The sequence below is a fragment of the Saimiri boliviensis genome, chromosome Y (genome assembly GCF_048565385.1).
Source record: "Saimiri boliviensis isolate mSaiBol1 chromosome Y, mSaiBol1.pri, whole genome shotgun sequence".
Lineage (NCBI taxonomy): Eukaryota > Metazoa > Chordata > Mammalia > Primates > Cebidae > Saimiri > Saimiri boliviensis.
The window spans coordinates 2736493-2744807 of record NC_133471.1 but is presented as its reverse complement, the minus strand read 5'-3'; positions in this window follow the sequence as shown (position 1 = coordinate 2744807).

Genomic DNA, 8315 nt, shown 5'->3' with positions numbered 1-8315 from the left:
GCCACTAGGAAGAACCGTGTCCACTTCCAGCAGAGCTGTGCCTGCACATAGAGCTGGGACGGGAGAGGGCGCCTCAGCCTGTGCCCTGCCAGGCCCTCCCACGCCCACTGCACGGATGTCCACTCCCAGGACTGGGACACAAAACCGGCCCACCCAAGGCCTCTTATTTTTACAAACAAGTCAGTGAGTGCCTCCATCACCACCACAACTCATTTTACAGCTGGAAAAACCAAGGTCCAGGGAAGGGAGTGACTTGACATGCAAGCCCTGGAAAAATGGATTCACCGCCAGGAACACCACACAGTACATCGCAAAGGAGGCATGTCCCGAGTAAAGACTACCTGGGGAAGGAGAGGCAGCAGGTTGAAGGGTGGGCGGCTCAGTCAGCATCTTCCAACTTCCCCTTGCCCCCACTCCTCCCACAGAAAGGAAAGTTTAACACCAGAGCTGCCAACATTACAGGCCACCAAACCCCAGGAGCAGAGGCTGCTCCCTCTGTCATTTCCAGTTATCTGATGATGGAATCAGAGTCTCCAATTGGGGCTGTGGCATGAGATGCCTCACCTGTGAAGACTCTGAGGCCTGAACCCAACACCCAGGGCAGCAGACAGTAGTGTCCAGCAAGCAGGCAACACCGGTTTCATTTTCACTGCGTTTCTTCTCAGGATTTTCTCCCATCTGTGAAATTGATGGAAGATTTCTTTTTATATAAATTTAAGATCCCGTGAAGGACATGAATGAAACAGAGAACATAGGAAGCAACAAAATACTGCCAAAAAAAAAGTCACAATCAACATTTTTGGACTTAATAGCTTGCAGGAATCAGAGGAACACTTGTTTAACAGAATCCAGTTGAGGCTGGGTGCGGTGGTTCACACCTGTAATCCCTGCACTTTGAGGGGCCAAGGCAGGTGAATCACAAGGTCAGGAGATTGAGACCAGCCTGATCAACATGGTGAAACCCTGTCCCTACTAAAAATACAAAAAATTAGCCAGGCGTGGTGCCACATGCCTATAATTCCAGCTACTCAGAAGGCTGAGACAGGACAATCACTTGAAAACCTGTGAGGTGGAGGTTGCAGTGAGCCAAGACCATGCCACTGCCTGGGTGACAGAGCGAGACTCCATCTCAAAAAGAAAAAAAGATAATCCAGTCATATCTCAGAACAGCTTTGTGGCATTTAATTCATCCTGGTCCCTCTCCCACTGTCTAGATTGTGGTGGCCTGAGGGTAACAGACCACACACCCAGCATAGGTTCCAAGATGTTGCCTCATTTGTAACTGTGAACTGGGGTATGGCTTCAAGAGCTGATCTTGGTCTCACCTGACTGGACATTCTCCCAGTGCTGAGGTGCTACCTGGAGGACATTTGTAGGAAACATTTACAACAAATTTGTGGCCTGGGGCCATGAGGGAAGATGAGGCAAAAAACAGACGAGCCAAACAAGAGTTCAAAACCAGCCTGGCCAACATGGCAAATCCCTGTATCTACTAAAAGTACAAAACTTGTCCAGGTGTGGTGGCACTTGATTGTGATCTCAGCACTCAGAAGACTAAAGCAGGAGAAGTGTTTAAACCCAGGAGGCAGGGATCACAGAGAGCAAAGATCGCACCACTGCACTCCAGCCTGGGTAACAGAGTGAGACTCCGACTCAAAAAAAAAAAAAAAAAAAAAAAAAAAACAAGGAAAATAAGTCAGTTAAGATTATTCAGTTGGGCCAGGCACAGTGGCTTACATCTATAATCCCAGCACTTTGGGAGGCTAGGGTGAGTGGGTCATCTGAGATCAAGAGTTCAAGATGAGCCTGGCCAACACAATGAAACCCCATCTCTACTAAAAATACAACAACAACAACAAAAAAAATAGCAGGATGTAGTGGTACATGCCCATAGTCCCACCTCCTCAGGAGGCTGAGGCAGGAGAATCACTTGAACCCAGGAGGCAGAGGTTGCACTGAGCCAAGATCAAGCCTGAGTAACAGAGTGAGATTCTGTCTCAAAATATAAAATAAATTAAAATAATAAAAATGAAAATACAAAAATCAGTCAGGTGTGGTGGTACACACCTGTAATTCCAGCTACTGGGGAGGCTGAGAGAGGAGAATTGCTTGAACTCAGGAAGCGGAGGTTGCAGTGAGCCAAGATCAAACCACTGCACTCCAGCCTGGGCAAAGGAGCCAGACTCTGTCTCAGAAAAAAAGAGAGAAAAAGATTATTTAGCCTGAATGGGCTCAGGGGCTCACATCTGTAATCCCAGAATTTTGGGAGACCAAGGTGGAAGGATTGCTTGAGCCCAGGCATTCTAGACCAGACTAGGCAACATGATGAAACCCTATTTCTAAAAAAAAAAAAAAAAAAAAAAACCAGCTAGATGTGGTAATGAATGCCTGTAGTCCCAGATACTTGGAAGGCAGAGATGGTTTGAGTCCAGAAGTTCAAGTCCTGGGCAAGATAGCAAGACACTCATCACTAAAAGGAAAAAAAAAAAAAAAACAGTGACAAGGAACTGAAAAAGGAAGACATAACCTAGGCAACCCTAAAGAAAATGACAGAGGGCTTTCCTTATCAGTAATTACACTGACTATAAATAGATTAAACACTCCAACTGAAAGTCAGAGATTCGTTAAATGCCTTAATTCAATAAAAAGATTAACATATGCTAGAAAAAATAAAATCAAATAAAGTCAGAGATCTGGCTGGGCGTGGTGGCATACACCTGTAATCACAGAAGTTTGGGAGGCCACGGAGGGTGAATTGCTTGAACTGAGGAGTTCAAGACCAGCCTGGGCAATGTGGCAAAACCCTGTTTCTACAAAAAAAAAAAAATTAATAAACAGTAGCTGAATGTGGCGACTGGTCCTAGCTACTCAGGAAGCTGAGGCTGGAAGATGGCTTGGCCTGGGAGTCCAAAGCCGCAGTGAGCTGAGATCACTGTCCTCCACCCTGGGCAACAAAGTGAGCCTCTGTCTCAAAAAAAATCAGATACTGGACAATACATAAAAAACATGGCCCAATTTTATGCTAGGCATAAGAGACTTACTTTAGAGTCAGAGACATAAATAGGTTGAAAGTACAAGATTGGAAAAAGAAAATATTCCATGTAAACAGTAACAAAAAGAGAGCCAGAATAGCTATATTAATATCAGACAAAATGGACATCAAGACAAAATTTGTTAAGACAAAACTCATATGTATCATTCGATGATGATAAAAGGGTCAGTCTATCAAAAAGATATAGCAAATATAAAGATAAATGTAGTAAGCCACAGAACTCCAAAATACATAAAGTAAAAAAGGACAGAACGTTACAACATGAACTTCCAAAACACAAGAATACACTGTGTTCAATCAGTAAAAACATACAAAAACAATTTTGTTTTTTATTCTATTCACTTATCCTCTTTTTTCCTTTTTTCAGTTTTTTTCTATCATTTTGAGCAAAACAAAAATAATTTTTTTTTTTTTTTTTGAGACAGAATCTTGTGTCTCCCAGGCTGGAGCACAGTCAGCTCACTGCTCTTTTTCTTTTTCTGATTTATTTATTTTTTTATTTTTGAGACGGAGTTTCACTCTTCCTGCTGACTGTAGAGCAATGGTGTGATCTTGGCTCACTGCAGCCTCCGCCTCCTGGGTTCCAGCGATTCTCCCACCTCAGCCTCCTGAGTAGCTGGGATGACAGGCATTCGTCACCAGACAGGGCTAATTTTTGTAGTTTTAGTAGAGATGGGATTTCTCCATGTTGATCATGTTGGTCTCGAACTCCTGGCCTCATGTGGTCTGCAACATTGCCCTCACAAAGTGCTAGGATTACAAGTGTGAACCACCACGTCTGGTCAATTTTTTTTTTTTTTTTTTTAAAGTCAGAGTCTCACTCTCTCACTCAGACTGGAGTGCAATGGCACCATCTTGGCTCACTGCGGTCTCTGCCTCCCAGGTTCAACCAATTCTCTGCCTCAGCCTACTGAGCATCTGGTATTATAGGCATGCATCACTACACCCAGCTAATTTTTGTATTTTAAGTAGAGATGGGTTTCACCATGTTGGCCGAGCTGGTCTCAACTCCTGACCTCAGGTGATCTGCCCACCTCAGCCCCCCCAAAATACTGGAATTACAGGGGTGAGCCATCTTGCACAGACCCCCAAAATTTTTTTGATTAGAAAAAGAATCTGGGCACAGTGGATCATGCCTCTAATCCCAGCACTTTTGGAGGCCAAGGTGGGTGGATCACCTAAGGTTAGTAGTTTGAGACCAGCCGGCCAACATGGAGAAACCCCATCTCTAGTAAAAAATACAAAATCAGCCAGGGGTGTTGGTGGGTGCCTGTAGTCCCAGCTACTCGGGAGGTAGAGGCAGGAGAATGCTTGAACCCATGAGGCAGAAGTTGTGGTGAGCCAAGATCACACCATTGCTCTACAGTCTGGGCAAGAAGAGTGAAACGCTGTCTCAAAAATAAATAAATAAATAAATAAATTAGAAAAGAAAAAGAGAAGGCAGACATCAAAGACCACACAGTGTATGATTCCACTTATATGAAACATTGAGAACACACAAATCTACAGACAGAAAATAGGATAGAGGCAGTTGCCAGGGGCTGGGGGAAGAGTGACAGCCAGGGGGTACAAGGGGTATTTCCTTTCATTTCCTTATTTATTTATTTATTTTTTTTTTTTTTTGAGACAGGGTCTCACTCTGTCACCTAGCCTGTGGTAGGCACATTCTTGGCTCACCGAAACCTCTGCCTGCCGAGTTCAAGTGACGCTCCCACCTCAGCCTCCAAGTAGCTGGGACTGCAGGTGCCCACCACCAGGCCTGGCTTTTTTTTTTTTTTTTTTTTTTTTTCATTGAGATGGAGTTTCACTCTTGTTGCAAAGGCTGGACTGCAATGACAGAATCTCAGCTCACCACAACCTCTGCATTCCGAGTTCAAGCGATTCTCCTGCCTCAGCCTCCCAAGTGGCTGGGATTACAAGCGTGTGCCATCATGCCTGGCTCATTTGGTATTTTTAGTAGAGATAGGATTTCTCTATGTTGGCCAGGCTGGTCTCGAACTCTCAACTTCCGGTGATCCACCTGCCTCATTCTCACAGAGTGCGGGGATTATAGGTGTGAGCCACCTAGCCCGGCCTAATTCTTTGATCTGTCATAGAGATGGGGTTTTGCCATGTTACCCATGCTGCAGGGTTTACTTCTGATGAGATGAAAATATTCTGGAATTAGGTAGAGGAGATGGCTGTACAGCATTGTGAATGTTCTAAAAATGAACTGTACACGTTAAAATTGAAGAAACAGTGACTTTTATCTTATACAAATTTTATTTCGATTTTTTCTTTTTTTGTTCTTTCTTTTTTTTTTTTTTTTTTTTTTTTTTTTTTTTTTTTTGGTCTGACGTTATCCTAGGCTTGTCAGTCAATATTTCGATTTTTAAAAAAGGACAACGATGAGTTGAAACGTTTAAGGACCTATCAGTATAGATGGTAAGATGACAGCACAGAAGAGGGCAAGCTGAGATTTGGGGGAGACAGAGCAGGCTCCCCGTGACCTCCTGCTGTCTGTGGGGTGCCTGCAGCCCTGAGGCCCCACTCCTCCCTGACCACCTGCCTGCTGGATCCTCACCATCTGGCTTCTGTGGCTTCTTCAGCTCCCACTGCCCCCAGAGTAAAGGCTGCTCATCCTCAATCACCTGGCCTCAGTGACATCAGCAGCATTTTCCCAGCACACCTTCTCCAGCTGCACATAGACCGAGCAGTTGAACCGGCTCCACTCAGGGTCACAGATGGCGAGGAAGTTGGGGTGCAGGCGGACGATCATGTACTTGGCCAAGTCCATCAGAAACTGGCTCATGGCTGCCCTGAACAGGAAGGTCCCCAGCACCTTGTACACGGCAACCACGTAGTTGAAGTTGGAGCGGGAATAGAACCGTTCCTGTGCACCAGGTAGGCTTCTTCCGCCGAGACCTGGGCATGGGGCAGCTATAGCGACCAGCGGGGGTACCGGTCAGCCTGTGAGCTCTCACTGGGCCTCAGTCCTTCCCATGGGCCTCCTCAAGGCTGCTGCAGAGCTGGGGACTCTAAAGGTGCCCTAGCTGGGCTCAGTGGCTCACGCCTGCCATCCCAGCACTGAGGTGGGCAGATCACCTGAGGTCGCATTCAAGATCAGCCTGACCAATGTGGTGAAACCTGTCTCTATTAAAAATACAAAACTAGCTAGGTGTGATGACACATGCCTGTAGTCCCAGGTGCTGGGGAGACTGAGGCAAGAGAATCACTTGAACCCAGGAGGCAGAGGTTACAGTGAGTGGAGACTCTGCCATTGGACTACAGCCTGGGCAACAAGAGCAAAACTGCATCTCAAAAAACAAAAGGAGGTTCCTATTACCCACAAGTACCATTCAGGGCAAGGCTGTGTCCCCCAGCCCCCCAGACTTCCAGGCCCCCCATCAGGAACCCAGAATTAGGCTGTACCCCATCCTGCCCCCTTCCCTGTCCCTCTGAACCCCTCTTGCTTTACAAGGATGATGGTGGCCATGAGGGTGACCCCGACCATGAGCCCATGGGTGATGGTGTCCAGCCGGTAGGGGTACAGGATGGTGTCATCCCCGCAGTAAAATCCTTGCTTATACGGGGCATTCACCAGCGACAGGACAGCGAAGGGCAGGGAGGCTGGAGGGGGAGAAAGGCATGGGATCTGTGACGTTCTCCAACCAGCTGGGCTGTGGGGCCCCCACACCTGCCTTGCCTTGAGGCCTCCAGCCGAGAGCAAGGAAGAGCTTTTCTCACAGCACGTTGAGAGGCCCAAGTGACACCCCTTTCCCATTGCCCTCGGATGAGCACGAACTCCCCAGGCCTCTCCCCCTCACATCTTCTCCTCTGCTCCTTGAACAAAGGTGGCAAACACTCACCTCAGGACCTTTGCACAGGCACTTCTCTCTGCCCAAAATATCATACTTTTATTTTTAAAAGTAGAGACAGGGGTCTCATGCTGACCAGGCCAGTCACAAAGTCCCAGGCTGGAGTGACCTCCCAGCCTCACCCTCCCAAAGTGTCAAGATTACAGGTGTGAGACAAGGTGCTGGGCAGCAAAATGGCTCTCAATTCTGCTATTTCATCTATCCACCCGGCTGTCCACACCGGCATCCCTCACAAAAGGAAAGCTCTGGTTAGCCGGGCATGGAGGCACATAGCTGTAATCCAGCTACCTTGGAGGCTGAGGCAGGAGAATCGCTTGAAACTGCAAAATGGAAATTGCACTGAGCCGGGATCATGCCACTGCCCTCCAGCCTGGTGACACAGTGAGACTGTCTCAATTTATAAAAAGAAAATGAATAAAAAAATAAATAAAATGAATAAAAAAAAATAAATAAAAATAAAAGAGAAGGTCTGCTCTCATTCCCTCTTGTCCCATTTGATATTATGCAGTCACCTGTGGGACACTGGACTTAATCTTCCCTCCTCCACCTGCCAGCACCAGAAGGGCTCTATCCTGTTTAGAACAGAGACCCTGGAGGCTGCTCAGAGCCTGGCCAGGGCAGATGTTTAATAAATATATGTTAAACCAGGTGGGACTTATTTCAATGTAAGAGCTGGCCAGAGAAGTCAGGAAAGCACCAAAGCAGGGGCACAGCAGAGGTGCCTTCATGCTTGCTCCTACCCCTCACTGACTCTCATGCCAGGGCACATGCTAGCCTCACAGTGACTCAGGGATAAAAGGCACATTGTCCTGAATTCCACACTTGCAGATGTCGCATGGCACTGGGGCTCCCGGGGCCTTGTTGAGCCAAGCGGCCAGGGAAGCAGGAGTCACCTACATGAGAGCAGGGGAGGGGGCCGCACCCTTTTCCACGAGGCAGGTGCACAGCAGAAGTGTGAGGTGTCTATTCCAGAGAGAAAAGAAGTCAGGGCATCCTTTGGCACAGCAGGGCAAGAACAAAAAATCGTGGCTCTTCTGAATTCTGAGAGTCTGATAAGGGGAAGAGAGCCTCACACTCCTCTCTGCATGCCAGCTGCAAGGGTCCTAGGACACGGCACACCTTCAATGCTGGCTGAGTCTGAGGAAATAAAGCAGTGAATACAGAAGAGGTCTGCCTCACAGGGCAGAAAAATTGGAGGGAATGCAGAACAGAATGGCAGTGCAGGGGTCCAGAGCCGGGATGGTGCCAAGCGCTAGGGCAGAGGGGGCTGTCATGTAAGAGCCCTACTTCTGCTGGGGTGCAGGGGCAGCTGGCACCTCTGTGAGTGAGGGCAGAGACTAGAGAGGAGGCTCCTGCAATTGCCGCGAGGTGGAAGGTCAGGGTCACAGGACTTCAGCAGCTCCGCA